Genomic DNA, 14612 nt, shown 5'->3' with positions numbered 1-14612 from the left:
TAAATGAATCCCCTGGAAATCAGATACCTTCGCGCTGAAGTAACTAAAGGCTCTCCTTGCAGCCTTAACTCCAGCGAGATCTACAGGGTGGAAATGACTGCTAAAACTCTTGAGGAATCGCATGCCGCCGTCAAGGAAACGAGCACGCGGGTTTTGCAGCTCGAAGACTTTGGGCTATTTTGTAGGGTTTATAGCGCAGCCCGCTCCCGCAGCTTGTCCGCTCCAGCCCCGATGCTCTAAGAGGTCAGCGGCGCGCAGGACCAGGGGGAAGAACCACAGGACGGACCCACGGGCGGGCGAGACGAACCCCTCGAGCAGCGGCTGAGCTTGCCTGGCCCCGGACAGGTTTGCGGGCCCCGCATAGGTTCTGCACCTCCCGCTGCCGCCGTCCTGGCACCGCGCCGGGGCAGAGGGCGGCTCGGCCGCCGTGCGCGGTGGGAGGGAGCGGTGCCGGCACATCCCCGGGGCTGGTCCGGGGATTACTGCCGGCGGCGGCGGCGGGGGACCTCGGGCGGGGACGGGGAGAGGGTGGATTAATGTATTAGCGCCGCTTGCTCCTGCTCCCGGCTGGATCGGCTCCGAGACAGGGATTAGCGCAGCCAGCGACCACCGCGGCGTGACTGGGGCGGAGGGAAGGGGGAAAGGCGACAAGCAGACGGCCAGCTGCGGCCCCGGTCCCGCTCCCCCCGGGGACGCGGGGGATGCGCCGGGGGGCACGGCCCGGTTCCATGCGCGGGGCTGCGCTGCCGCCCCAGGCACCGCAGCAGCCCCTGCTGCCGCGCCCCCGTCCCCCGAGGGGCTGCGGACGGCCGCCCTCTTCCCCCCACCGCGCTCTTAAGGCGGCCCTCGCCGACTCTCCGCGCCCCGCCGGCGTGCAGCGACTGTGATGGCTGGAGGCGGCGGCATCTGCGATGGGGCGGGCGAGGGCCGAGCGCGGCGGGTCCCCGGCGCAGGCACCTGCTCGGTACAAGCCCCGTGCCGCCCGGCACCGGCCCCGAGGTGTCGCTGGCAGCGCCGCGGACCCCGTCCCGCACGGCCGGGCCCTCCTCCCGCCCCTCCTCCCGCCCCTCCCGGCCGGGCTCCCTCGGCCTCGCCCGGCCCCGCCCCCCGGCCCCGCCCCCCCCGGGCGCGCGCCCCGCCCGCGGCAGCGGGAGGGGAGGGGCGGGGCGGGGCTCGGGCGCGCCCGCCCGGCGCGCGCCAGTCCCGGGCTTTGTCTCCGCCTCCGCCGGCGGAGCCGCGTCCCTGGGGCAGCGCGCGGGCGGCGGGGCAGCGGCGGCGGCGGGAGACGGGCGGCGGAGCGGTAGCGGCGGGAGAGAGAGAGAAAGAGAGAGAGAGGTAGCGGTAGCGGCTCCCTGGTCCTCGCCGCGCACAGTCCAATGCCCGGCAGCCCGAAGCAAGGAGCGACTGCGCTTTCCTTCCGTGGCACAGCGAGTGCCTCCTGCCTCGGAGTTTTCCTGAAACAGCCGTCACAACGGGAGCACTTTTGGTAGAAAGGGACCAGAAGGAGACCACGAAATGACTTACCTCCCGAGGCTCGGCTGAAGGGGACTCGCTGGAGTGGAACCTTAGTGGAATTTGGGTCTGGAGAGGAGTTGCTAACGCTTTTTTTTGTTTTTTTCTTTTCTTCTACCTGATCCCTCCCCTTTTCGCCCATCATTGGAAATGAACAAATTGCTTTTGCAATTCAGAAAGTAGAAATATTAAATATACCATCCCCCTGGAAGCATACATGTAGTAATGACAAAGGATTGCAAAGGAGAGAGTGGCTCCAGTTTCCCAGAGAGATCCCCTAAAATGGATTACTAAATGGGACACTACATCAGCTAGTTGTCCTCTAGCTGCCCAGATACATGCACCGAAAAGGTACAGTACTCCCCCGTCCGTATTCCTGTTTGGGGGTTACTCGGAAGGGAAGGCTCCCGGGTCGCCCGGGCAGGCTCGGAAGGAGCGAGGGTGGTGTGTGGTTTGAGGCTGGCTCTTGCCTTCTGTCTCGACATCGTTTGCAGCGCGTAGGGAGGAGGAGAGCCGCCCGCAAGTGCACACGCTGCGCTTGCTGTTGCCACTTTCCCGGCATCTCGTGGCTTCGTCTTTCTTTTATCTTTTTTTCACACACCCCCCTCTTATTCTTCTCTCACTCCCCTTCCCCCAGCTGCCCAACACCTAGCCCCAGTTGCCTCCCCTAGCCCTTGGCACGGCTTGCATGCGCGGCGCTGGGGCTCCTCGCCTCCCTCCGCCGAGTCCCGCTCGCAGGGGGTCGCGCCCGCCGAGGCACCGTGGGGCGGGGGCAGCCGCGAGACGTCGGGTCTGAGGCCGAGGCCGCCGCCCGCCACCCCGGGCATCATGTGGGTCTGGGTGGTGGGGTCTTTGTTACAAGAACTATGTGGCCGCTCCGTGCAGAGGCGTAACCCCGCCGTCTCTGCTCTTCCCGCGAGGTAGTTGGGTCGCGGCCGATGTATTTATTTACTGGGTTTTTTTCCAAGGCTGGGTTGCTTTTTGGGGCGAAGTAGCCTGGAACCAAGGCAACTTCTTCCGCGGAGCAGCCCTCGGCGCAGCCGCGGGCTTTGTTCGCGATTGTGGGCTGGGGCCGCGGGCTCCCCTCTCCGCCCGCTCCCCGCGGACGGTGGCCGCCATACCCTCCGCCCTGGCCCCGGCCAAGGTGGGTTGCCGACTGCCCTCCCGCAGCCCCGCGGAGAAGGGTGGCTCTGGGGCAGGGATGCTCCCCGCCCCTTTCTGCCTGGCGCCACCACCTCTCCCCCGCGGGCTGGTGGCTCTGCCAAGCCGCTTCTGCTCGGCCGGGGAGCGCAGGCAGACGGGCTGGGGAAGGTCGGACCCCTTCGGGGCGGCCCGGCGGGCAGGGAGCGTTGCGAGGCAGCCCAGCTCTCTCCGCCCAGCACTCGCCCTGCCGCTCCAGCGGCCCCTCTCCGCCCTTGGGCCCTGCGGGAGCTGGACGAAACGGTGGAAAAGGGAAAGTTTTTTTAAGGGAGAATAGCAGGGCCGGCCCCCGAGGAGGGGCCGCGGGCTGCCGGCGCCCCGCAAACTCCTCGCGCCGCCGCGGAGCGGCCAGGCCGGCTCCGGGGCGCGGGGAGGCCGGGCGGGGACTGGGAGCGGGGCTCCTTCGTGCCGCTGATACCGAGGAGGGGACAGGAGGATGCTGAGGGGAAACGGTGTTGAACAAGGGAAGAGGGATTTCCCCCTGCACACACTCACACCTCCCGTCCCCTCAAGTGCAGGGGCAGGGAAGAGTCCCGGCCGAGGACAGGGTGAATTAGGAGGCTGTGCCCTCATCTGTGGTGCGCTGGCGGCGCGGCGCTGAGGCACGGGGGGCGACGGCGGGGGCTCGGGCAGCCCTGGGGCGGCCGAGGGTTAACACCGCCGCTCGTTCCGCTGCCGGGGAGGGCGGTTAAAAGTTCGGGTCTCCATCATGCGTGGAGAAAGTACCTGCTCTTTGCGTGGGCTCGACCGCCCCACCGCCTCTTCCCTTCGTGCCTGGCTATCCAAGGGAGGTGTTTCCCGGGGGTGGCCCGGACGGCGTGTGGGTCGGGGGCTGGCGGGGGAAGTGAGTCTGAGGCTGCAGCCCGGTCAGTTGCAGCGGAGATGCCCTTCTGCCCATCATCCGCGCCTCTGCCCTGTCTGGCTCATCTCAGGGTGAGTCGCAAGGCGGTAACTGCTGGGTCTTCCTTAGGCAAATGGCTCTGTCTTTTTCTAACCTTGACCGCTCTGTGTTCAGGGAGTAATTTGTTCTCCTGTTCTTCTCCCGAGCTAATTGCCGCTTTTGAAGTTTGTAAACAGGCACGTTTGTGCCAGCATCTGTACAGCGCGGATGTTTAGCTGCTGCGGAGAATTATTTCACTAATAGAACGGCAAAAAAGTAAGAGCTTTAGTTAGCTGTGTAATATACTGTAAAAGATGCCACTTCCTGACGTTTCAAGGTGAATGCTTCATTTTCCAAAGGAGCATACACAACATGCAGGTGTTGTAAATAACGAGTCTATACAACCAATTTCTGTCACAGGGTTGCACGAGGTGGCTTATTATTTGACATAGATTCTGCTCACTTGTTTTATATCGTACAGCAACGATATTAATTACTAACTTGACCTCAAAGATAGTAGCTAAAGGTGTGATTTTCGCACTGTCTTCACTACAGTTAGTTCAGTGATTGCTTTTGCTGTGCATTCATTTAATTTGTGTCATCCGGTAAGCCATTCTCATCCAAGTAATTTTTACTTGGCGATTAAATCCTTTGGCATCAATGTCATGAAGTCCAGTAGAGTCAGGCTCTTTTAATCACAGAATTCATTTTGAGAAATTTGTGGCATTTTTCTCAGAGTAACGTTTATGTAGCTGTTATCATGCTTAGGGTTTCCTTTGCCATTTCAGACTAGAAAAGCAAAATGATCTTGCTATGATTAGCTTCTATTTTTTTTTTATTTAATGAGACTATTCCAATGTATGGTGAAGAAATGTGGGTCTGCTCCAGCAAACCCCTTTCTTCATGGAATTGCCTCAGACATGGTTGAAAGCAAATACCTACTTCAGTGGGATTGGGAAGGTTTGTAACTATTAGAGAAGTACAGTTGCCAAAGTGTTTTGCTGTCAAGGGTATAATTTTATCTAGTAAGAGCCTGGTTTTAATATCGTAGCTCTCAAAAATTATAAGACCAAGAGAACTAACTCTTTTTAAAGTCAAACATGTTCTTATGCATTAAAAATTTGATTTCTGTTCTCCACCGCTCTTCACTGGAGAAAATATCTGGCTTTTGTGGAAGTTTAGTTCAGGAGCAGAATTCCCAAATGAGATTTCTGTTTAAATGCTAAACAAAATTTAAAATAGTAAGTAATACCGTAATGTATATTTGCAACATTTGCTGTTCGTGTAGTGGGAATCAAACGCTTTGAAGGATGGGTGAATATTTTCAGGGACTACGAATTATGCAGTCACAGATGTTCTGTGTATACTCAATTAGTCAACTTGAAAACTGTATATTCTTACTTAATGGCAAAACCAACCTTATCAACAGAACTCATACTACTTGAACCAAAAAATAATTGGGCACAGACGTCTCTGAGAAACATGGCTAGCTAACATTTCTAGCTGCTTGAAGATGAAAGTGAATATTATATGTTAGCCATAGACCCCTCTTAATGTTTGTAAATAGAAGATTGCAGTTACTGGAGTTTAAAACTGAAGAAGGAAGTTGATTGGGCTAAGGATGAGGAGTTGCCTTCATTACATTTTTTAAAAGAATAAAAAAAAAAGAGAAAGAAAACAAGAGAGATAAAATTAATGACCTGTGAAAAATCCAGACTAGAACTGTTTGCATTAAAAAGGAAGTAGGTGATTGTGAACTTGCTTGTGCATGTATTGTGAGGGGAAGGGGAAGTTTGTCATCTTGTTTTGAAGAGCCATACATAAATACACATGAAAGGAGTTCACATGGTTTACAGCAGGCGAGACATAAAATGTTTTAGGATTAAATTGACCTGAGCTAATACATGCCTCACATCCAACTTGTTTGCAAGAACACGTTGTAATATTACCCAAACAAATGTTTAGTGTATAGTACCTGATTCCCATACGCCACAGCAGAGTGCTGAAAACAAACAAGCCAGTAAATGCTGGAAAACAACATTCAAATTATATTACACACAGCATGTGCTAGAGAAAAGTTGAACTGTAGTAAACCAGAAGTCTTCATTATCCTAATTTGATACAGATGCTGCAGTGTTTGACCTCCTACTATTCATTTATTGATGAAGTAAATCTTTAGCCCTCATTCAACCAAGTCAGTTCTACTGACCCAGGAAAGCCTTGCTTGCCTGAGTAATTTTCCGAGAGTAAAGACAGTTGCTGAAATATTACTTAAATGGGGACTTTTTTCTTGTTTATGCCCCAAACTGAAAATACTGTTCTCTGCTGGGTATCGATACTTGTTAAGGACCTAAAGCTACCATGTGAGTACATTTGCTTTGGATGTTAAATCAGACGTAGGTCTGCGTGTCATGGAACAAATCACACCTGACAAATTGTGACAAGCTTTGCTTGACGGGGCAACAGAAAAATAAGAGGAATAAGCAGTACTCTTTAATGGTGACCATTTGAGCATTTTATGCTCAAAAATTCTGATTATCAGGGTTACTCTGAGGTGGGTGAAATGTTTTGGCAGTAAGATACAGTCAGTAGCACAGAGTCCGACTGCTGATCAACGGCATACAGCAACTGTGAACAGTGTTCTAAGGCAGAAACAAGCAGCTGGGGGAAAGCCTGGTCCTGAGCCAGACGGGTCTCTAAAGGAATATTTTTATTTTTGTCCTGTTGCACCAGTCTCTTGAGTGAAGAACAGCTTAGATGCACATAGGTTCTGTGAAGACAGAAGTGGACTACCCCAATTCAAGTGGAAACCTGACAGACTGGAGTTTACGAGTGTTTATTTTCTTTATGTGCTGTGTTACCTATGGTCATGGAAATAACTGAATGCATATGTTTATACAGTGTTAAGGGATCTTTAATTGTCCATGGTGAAGGATGCTTTGGTTTTGGATCTGGATTGCAATATGGCAGCACAGCTCCAAGGCACAGACTTAGGATTTAAAGGGAAGAGTGCCACCTGCTGTGTTAGAGTTATAGATATTGCACCTCCCGTATGCTTTGTGGAGTTCCCAAGCTGCTCATTTGCTTGTTTTGTTTTAGCCACTGGAAGATATGAAAGGATTCAAAATTAAATCTGGTATGGGAACGGAGAAAGAAAAAAATAGAAAAGCATTCTGCACCTACAAAATCAGGATATTCTGGAGGTCTTGGAAAGGGGTTATTTGAAAGACAGGCATACACAGAGGCATTTGCAGTTTTTGTCACTTCAGACTTATACAGGCTGCTAACAGTTAATAGTGAGGGCACTGGAAATAGGGAAGGGGATGAGAGTTCTATGCTTCCCCCCATAAAATAATCATGTTCTCAGCTTTCATGCACCAGATGAATATAAATAAGGCTAATAGATTTATGCCCTCTGAAATCTAAAGTTTAACTCCAGATTCAGTTTAATAAAAAGGAAGTAGATTTCACTTAAAAAAAAGAACAATTTTCAAAAAAGGAAGAAGAAAATGAGGAAAAACTCAACATAAATTTTCCCATAATTTACTGCAAAACCTTACAAAGTATTTCCCAGTTTAGAACTGTAGTTATTTATCAGCCAGAAGGAGGGTTGTGCTATGCTTGATGTAAATACAGGGTCATTTTTGTATGAAAAGAATTTTTCTCTGAGCCCCAAAGTGTTTCTTCAGTGGCTGAAATAGAAATGTAAAATGAAGTAGATAAACCAGCTATTAACAGAACTGCCAGTTGCTATATCTCTAGAGTGAAGACATATGGTAATTCACTACATTCAGTGATGACCTTTCCTTTAAAAGTATTGTTAATAATAGGCACTTCTATATAAAGTATTTACACTACATACTTGAAATTCATATATCATGGACTACCCCATGCATTTTTGGTTTTTTATTTTTTGAGCTACTGACAAAACTGCTACCGAGGAACTTTCTACATAAATACACTTTGCAACATGCCTGAAGTTCTGACCTTAAAGCGTTTCCGGGGGCAGATGCACAGCACTGCTGTACATCATGTGACATGGCAATATGTGTGCTGTCCTCAGTATGAGAAGCCTTTGGCATCATCTCTCTCACCCTCCCCAGGTAGAGCCATGCCTTGACTGCAGGATTATACCCTTCCCATGAAGCAGGCAGAAAAAAAAACATTCCTACGCTTCTGTGACCTCTGTAACCAGTTGCCTTTAGAGAAAACTTAATGTTTACAGAATTAGAAAAAAAAAAAGAATGTTTTTGTTATACCCTTTCACCTTAGTCTGAGGCCATCTAGTTGGATAAGGACTATACTATTATTTTTACTAGAGATAATAGCAGAAGTTTTATTACGTGTTTAAAAAGAAAAGGTATTCCTAACCATCATCAATTTTACAATGACCCTGACAGGCTCATGAGATGTTCTAATAATGCAAATATATAGAATATACATATAATAGATATGGTCGTGTGTTCCAGTTCAGCAGATGGAAAAAGTACTGTCCCTTATGAATCCCCAGCACAATGGGAAAAGCTGCATCCAAATATATTCCTGACTGCAGCAAACATTATTTCTACTTTCCTATCTCTGTCTGCTCAGCTTCACTCAGATGTTTTATATATTCCTCATATGGCTTTGGTTATTGTATGGGAAATTTCCTATGTTGCTTCCTTCACCATTGTTCATGAACATTTATCCATTACTTGCATTTGAGGCAGCCATTCATTGAAATGTTAATGAGATTTTGAACAGTTTATAGTTCCATAGTTTTTTGTTGTTGTTGTTTTGAGCAGAAAAAAACTGTAATTTTTGTTGATGCCTTTTGAAATCTACTTTTTATTGGTAGATTGAGATAGATTCTATGCTAATTCCTCTAGCATTCCTGAATTATGGCCTAGCAAGGCACTGTCGCTGGGATCTTCATCTATTAATCATGGAAGCTGCTTTCTTATTCGGTTGCCATAGTTTCAGTGCCTCAGATAGTGTTGGGGTGCCTTGGGAAAGGCTTGCGATACATTCGGACTTGCAAGCCTTGCAGTTATTTTGGCAGTAGAAGAGCTCTGAAGGAACAGAGAACAGCATCCAACATTATTCAGAGTTGGATTAAAAGCGGAAACTTCTGGATATGTCTCTCTGGACCCTGTTATGTGAATGTCCAGCTGATATTTACTCCCAAGATTTGCTTTTTGTTTTTTCTTGCTGGTAAAATGGTACATTTCAGAGACTGCTGGCTACCTTAATTCATTTCAAAAGCAAAAGAGGCTTTTCATTAGTTCTTCTGAGAAATGGTTGGGCATTTAGGGTTTCCTAAGCAATCCAGGTAATTTGTTTTACATTCCCTTTTAATCTAGCTACATACAACATCATATCCTGTTTGAGACTGAGTTAATGTTTATTGTTACCTTTAGTAAAATTACAATAAGAACGCTTTTGTTAGCTGCAGAGCAGCTTGAATTACAAAGTAAAAAAGTGGAAATAAACTTTTTTCAGACATAACTAGTGCTCTTACAGTGCTGTGTTGGCACTGGCAGAATCTTTGGAATAATATTTCATTATTTGTTCACAAACTCAGTATTAAAACACATACTTTCAGAAATGCAGATCTGTGAGAAGTTAGAAATAACTTTTTTGATGAATAAGAAAAATGGTAAAGTAGTAAATATGTCTAACAGGAAAGTACCTGGAAGACTGACTTGTCAATGTAGTGCTCAGTATTAATTGATTTGTCAGTTGTGCAGAATATAAAATAATGCACAAACATATTTCAATAAGCAAATAATGGTTTCCTTTTTCTTTTCCTATTGAGAAAAAAGCTTCATCACTTCTGTGTGAGCAATAGTAAGCTACATGTTTTAGCAGATATTTAAATCCCATTTCTTCTTTTCTTCTGGATTTTACAGTGCCCCCAGAATGATGTGATTTCCCTCTAGATCTAATAAGCAATTTGAGTCTTGCACAGATAAGCTTGATAGGTACCTTCTGTTCACAAAAAGAAAAAGCCAGCCTTGACTATTCATATCAATCAAAGTATAGTGTTAAAAAGCTGTGTAGTTTAGATTAAAGAATTCAGTATAATTGGAACTAGTCTGGAAAATTAGCCACTTTTTGAATTTCAAATGGTTAGCTTGCACTCAAGGATGAGTTTTAAAGCTTTAGCTTAGAACATTACTACCCAGTCTTGTCAATTTTTCAAGTGAGATCAACAAGCAGATTGAGAACATGTGCCTGTTACATATAGTCCACCCTCTGGAGTCCTACAAACTGAACAAAGTGAAGTCCAAAAATTTCACATGAATTTTAAAACTTTTTTGGTAGCTGCACACAATATCTGTATTTGTAATTTTATACTCCTACATAATATATATATAGTTTCTGGTTTGTAGTCTGGCTTCTGCGTATTCTGTTGTATACAAATATTTTCCATTAATCTCAGCCTTTTTCCTAATAAACTCACAACGTGCATGTCTCTAGTAGATTGGCAGTCTGATAGAACAGAACATGATCATTTTGTAGTTCCCTTTGGAAGGGGGAGCTGGTGATTGAGTAAGAAAATTGTTGCAGTGGGGAAATATCTTGGATCAAAAGCTGTAGAGGTACAAATTCTGTTGTGTTTTTCTTCTCAGAACTTACTGTACTCCATTTAGAATTTCTCTGTATAGAAATTAATTTAAGCAGTTCTGTAAGGTACATCCTTTAGCAATGATGACATTTTTTGTCTTGTTTTTTGTTTTTTACCTCCAAGAAACAGAGAGGTGGGTGATACATCAGTATAAAGGGCCAGTCTTGTTCCCACTGGATAGCAAAAAAGAATTTCTACTGAACACCTCAGCAACAAGCCCTTACTCCATTTATAGTTCACTACAGAATCATGGAATCATTTAGGTTGGAAAGGACTTCTAAGATCGAGTCCAACCCTTAATCTAACGCAGCTGAGTCCCCTACTAAACCATGTACCTAAGTGCTACATCTACACATCTTTTATATACCTATACCCATCTCTTAAATACCTGAGTTGATGACTCAGCCACTTCCCTGGGAATATTGCTGTTTCAGTTTATTTATGGTTGACAGTAAAAGGTTGTCTGCATCCCCAAGCAGCTGAATTTTAGCATCAAATGTACTGATCTTATCAAGAAAAGAAAATAATAATTTCTGGGAAAGTAATTGTTCTATTTGTGTCCTTTAAGCAATGTTACAGCATTTGTTTTACAAATCTTGCACATCTTACTGTCTGAATATTCCTGGGAGACTTAAGCTTGTCTTGAGTTGTGTGCTCATGGACAGACCTGAGAGAGAGTTGTCCTCTGTTTAGCCTCAAAGCTCCCCTCGTGCCTGCAGCTGGTCACTAAGTGTGGGCAGAGCACACCTATTCCACTGGTCCTTTAGAGCAGGTGGATGGGGAGGAATGATTGGAGGGCTGCTGGAGTCCTGGCCTACATGTCCAGGTCTCCATGGAAATGCAGTGGTTGTGGTCGGCACAGGCCAGGAGCATACTGCTGCATCCTGTCCTAAAATACCACAGCAAGGAAAAGGTTGGGATGAAATGCCTTTTCTGCCAGTTGCTCTATGCACCCTTTCTGTTGCCTCATGGCAGAGCAGAGGTGGAGTCCCATGGGATTATCTTTGTTGAGTACTACTTCACACCATGAGCATGGGTATGTATTTGATTCAAAATGCCTTTAGTATTATATAGAGAGGATTAGAGGCTGTTTAACTTCAATCTTGAACCTCAGGTCATAATCTTTATAGTACTGGCTTTTCATCATAGCTCTCTAATGAAAAAAGGGCATTGTGCATTAAAATAAACTTCTGAATTTAGTTTTCTGTATGAACAGAATTGGTGCTATGTGTATAAACTTCTAATAATATTCAACCCATTCCACTTCTGAATAATTTGTACTCATTAATTACAAATGTACAACTTTTGCAATTACAATGTGCTGATCCAAACTGTAATAAATCAGAAATTACTACAGTTAAATTGATTTTAAAAAATTTACTGTAGTCTGTTACATGAGGGTGATTATGTAACGTATTTTTTAAGAACTGTATCTGTGCACTAAGTCTTTGTTTTCTAGAAATATGTGGTGCAGATAATTTTTTTGTTGTTTTTCTTTAGAAGGAATTAAAGTGGAGAATCATTTCAGACTTTATGTAAAAGTAAGAAGACAAACTTTATTCTAGGGATTCTTTGCAATGGTTTTTTTTTTTTTTCATTCATTGAAAATATTCTTGACTTGGAATAGGAATTTGGTTTTTTCTTTAAAAAGAAATTAAGAACTGAATCCTTAAAGAGCTGTTGTGGGAAAAGGAAAGGTTTTGCATGAGCTACTACACTTTTTCATTATTATCTGCAAGGTGTTTCCTTTTAATTCTATTGTAGGAAAGTTCATCCTGTTCAGATACACTAATTAATTCCATCATGAGATACGTATATTGCAGGGTGGTGTTGTCTTTTTTGCTTTATCCTGTTCTAAGCCTAAGACCTAGACATACTGCCAGAACACTTCCTTTCCCAAGATAAAAACAAAACAAAACAAAAAAAGATCCTGTTCTTGTTCATCAACATGTGTAGTCCAAAAGGCAGATTTAGCCAACCTGGAGCTAATGGCCTGAAGGTGTGAGATGAAGGCTGGTGACTGGCTGGATGACTGCGAGAAAAATGCAGTTTTGATTTTCAGAACATTCTTCTTAAGAGTACTACATACATGTGTTAAGTATCTATCTGAGAAAAAATTTGAAAATATAAGGCAAACTGCAGAATAGAGTAAGTTCGCTGACACATGAATTCTAATTCCTTTTGCATTTATTACCATTTGGTCTCGTTCATCTTTGTCATAAGCTCTCTTGCCTAGCTAAAATCCTGGAGGATCCTTGTTTCCAAATCCTTACTTCATTTGCAGAAAAACCCAAAGAAATAACACCCAGCTCAAGTGTTGTTTATGTGAGAGAGGCAATTCAGCTGGGCCCTTCCTGGTAACATGTTGCTGCAATAAATGCTGGTGATGTGCTGTAGAAAATGTAGAACTGTATAATGGTTACTAATGCCAGAGAAGAATTACCTTGAATAGCAAATCAGTTCATTAGACTTCTTTTTTTCCCCCCATAAATGGTCAGTAATCTGTTTTAGTTTGAAGCAGATAAAAGAATTCGTTGTTGTCACAGTCAAAGAATTTCAAGAACTTTTCAAAAACTGGAGCATCTACACAGATGCTTACACCATTGTATTTTTTAGAAGGACTAATCCTGACCTTCTCCTTTATGCCAGGCTCCAGATATTGAAATATCCGAATTCCCAGCTGTAAAACAATTCAAACAAGTCTCTTTATATGAATGTGTCATCAGAACCAATTACATTGCTTATGTAGATAAATGCAGAGGAGCTGGGCAGAGACAAGAAAATATGGGTTAGCAGGATCTAACTTTTGATCTGTTAGCATCAGACAGAAAAACGAGGGCACAGTTTTGCTTCAGATTGCATCTCCATATTTATTTTACCAGGCATGGAATTTGTCTCGAAAAGCTAACCTGTGACTTGTTCATATTGGTGCCATAAACCTTGCTGACTTTATTAGGAGTCAATTATTACTGTTTTGGGGGGTTTTTTTGATGTTATTGTTGTTGACAAAATTAACTCACAAGCTCAAAATATCAATAATAATAGCAAAATACATTGTACTGTGATGGCATCTGTAAAATGAATTGGTATTTTAGCTTCAAAGATTCTAGTACTGGAAATTTTTCAACAGTAAACCAGCAGAGAATGTGTTAGTAGGGGGGCTGGAGTGCTACTTCACAGCTGCACTGCCTACTTCTAGACAGCCGTCCTATGACAGCCTGCTCTAACAACTACCCACATTTAAATAGCAGGGTTGTGTAAGAACGAGCACAACACACCGAAATACATTTATGGTGGGGAGAGCCTTAAATATTTCAGCAGGTGGAATATACTGAGGGAGAATCTGTTGCATTTTCACTAGACTGCATGTCAAGTCTTGGAAAAAGAGAAAGCAACTTTTCTTACTGTTGGGTAGTAGCCTTAGAAATTGCTACAGGTTTCAAGAGAAAAAAACCATTCACCTTTTGACATAGTTACAGCTCTAACTAATAATGTACTGACTGGAGAAACGGAGAAGAGCTTGGTGACATGTTTCCTTATGCTCAAAGTGAAAAGTGCTTCTTTAGTTTTCCAGCAGCCTGTTCAACATTGGCTATTTGCGTTGTGAAAACTCTCGGGGAAATGTTTTCCTTTGCATGTCGCCTGCCCTCTTGTGTTTAAATAGCTCAGTGCAGGCGCGACAGGCGTCCGGGTGACAACGGGAGAATAAAAAACACGGAGCAGAACCAAGGGATGATGGGCACAAGCCACGCTCTCCAAAGGCACTGATTTTCCCTCTGTGTTTGTGTGTGTGTTGTCTTGCTGTTTGCAGTCTAAGAAGCAATATAGTTTTCAGCTTTCCTCTACAGAGGCACAGACATCAGAAAGTGGGTTAGCCAAACTGATGTGCAGAAAAGCTCTAGGAGTGAGATGGAAGCGATGGGTAAAGGCCATAATGCATATGATTAAAGTGAAACATGCTGCCTACACAAGGAATTGCTAACAAGTTTCTTTCACAGCTTCTGTGTCTCAGCCCTGCTTTTACAGAAAATAAATTCATGTTTGATTTCAGTGGTTGTGCCATTTTCGTCAGCCCTACAGGATTGATAAGGCTGTCAAACTATACAAATGCAACCAATTGAACACAAAATAATACAATTTGCACTGAGCAGAAACAGCAGCTGTGCTTATTAGCAAAACGGTGTCCCAGATTAACATTCACAAGGTCTATCTTGAACTCCTCTTACTGTTTAGTTCTTCAGTATGCACAGGGAAGGGATGCTAAAAGCACAGGTAAAGTTAAGGCAAATTAGTTGTTTGGTTGTTCTGTTTTGCTGGTTTGTTGTTTGGTTTTTTTTGAGAGAAGGGAAGATAGAAAGATATTCCATGTCCTTTAAACAGGTGTTGTTTTTTTTTTCTCTCCAAACAGGA

General features: G+C 45.0%; 1 protein-coding gene across 8 annotated transcripts in view; it reads left to right on the top strand.

The window, feature by feature from the left end:
- Positions 1-323: 323 nt before the first annotated feature.
- Positions 324-14612, top strand: part of SEMA6A (semaphorin 6A) — a 118947-nt gene continuing 104658 nt past the window's right edge. For 2 of the 8 annotated variants that reach the window (XM_064641518.1, XM_064641521.1), the window contains exon 1: positions 1239-1863. The gene's annotated coding sequence lies outside the window, so the exon portion shown is untranslated. Of the gene's footprint in view, positions 346-1237; positions 1864-3626; positions 3646-11044; positions 11239-14612 lie in introns of those variants that run through there. The other 6 variants (XM_064641520.1, XM_064641519.1, XM_064641514.1 and 3 more) reach the window with 5 other exon arrangements.

This window comes from Pseudopipra pipra, chromosome Z (assembly GCF_036250125.1).
Source record: "Pseudopipra pipra isolate bDixPip1 chromosome Z, bDixPip1.hap1, whole genome shotgun sequence".
NCBI lineage: Eukaryota > Metazoa > Chordata > Aves > Passeriformes > Pipridae > Pseudopipra > Pseudopipra pipra.
Note: the sequence above shows the minus strand (reverse complement) of the source record. Positions and strands in the feature narration are given on the sequence as shown.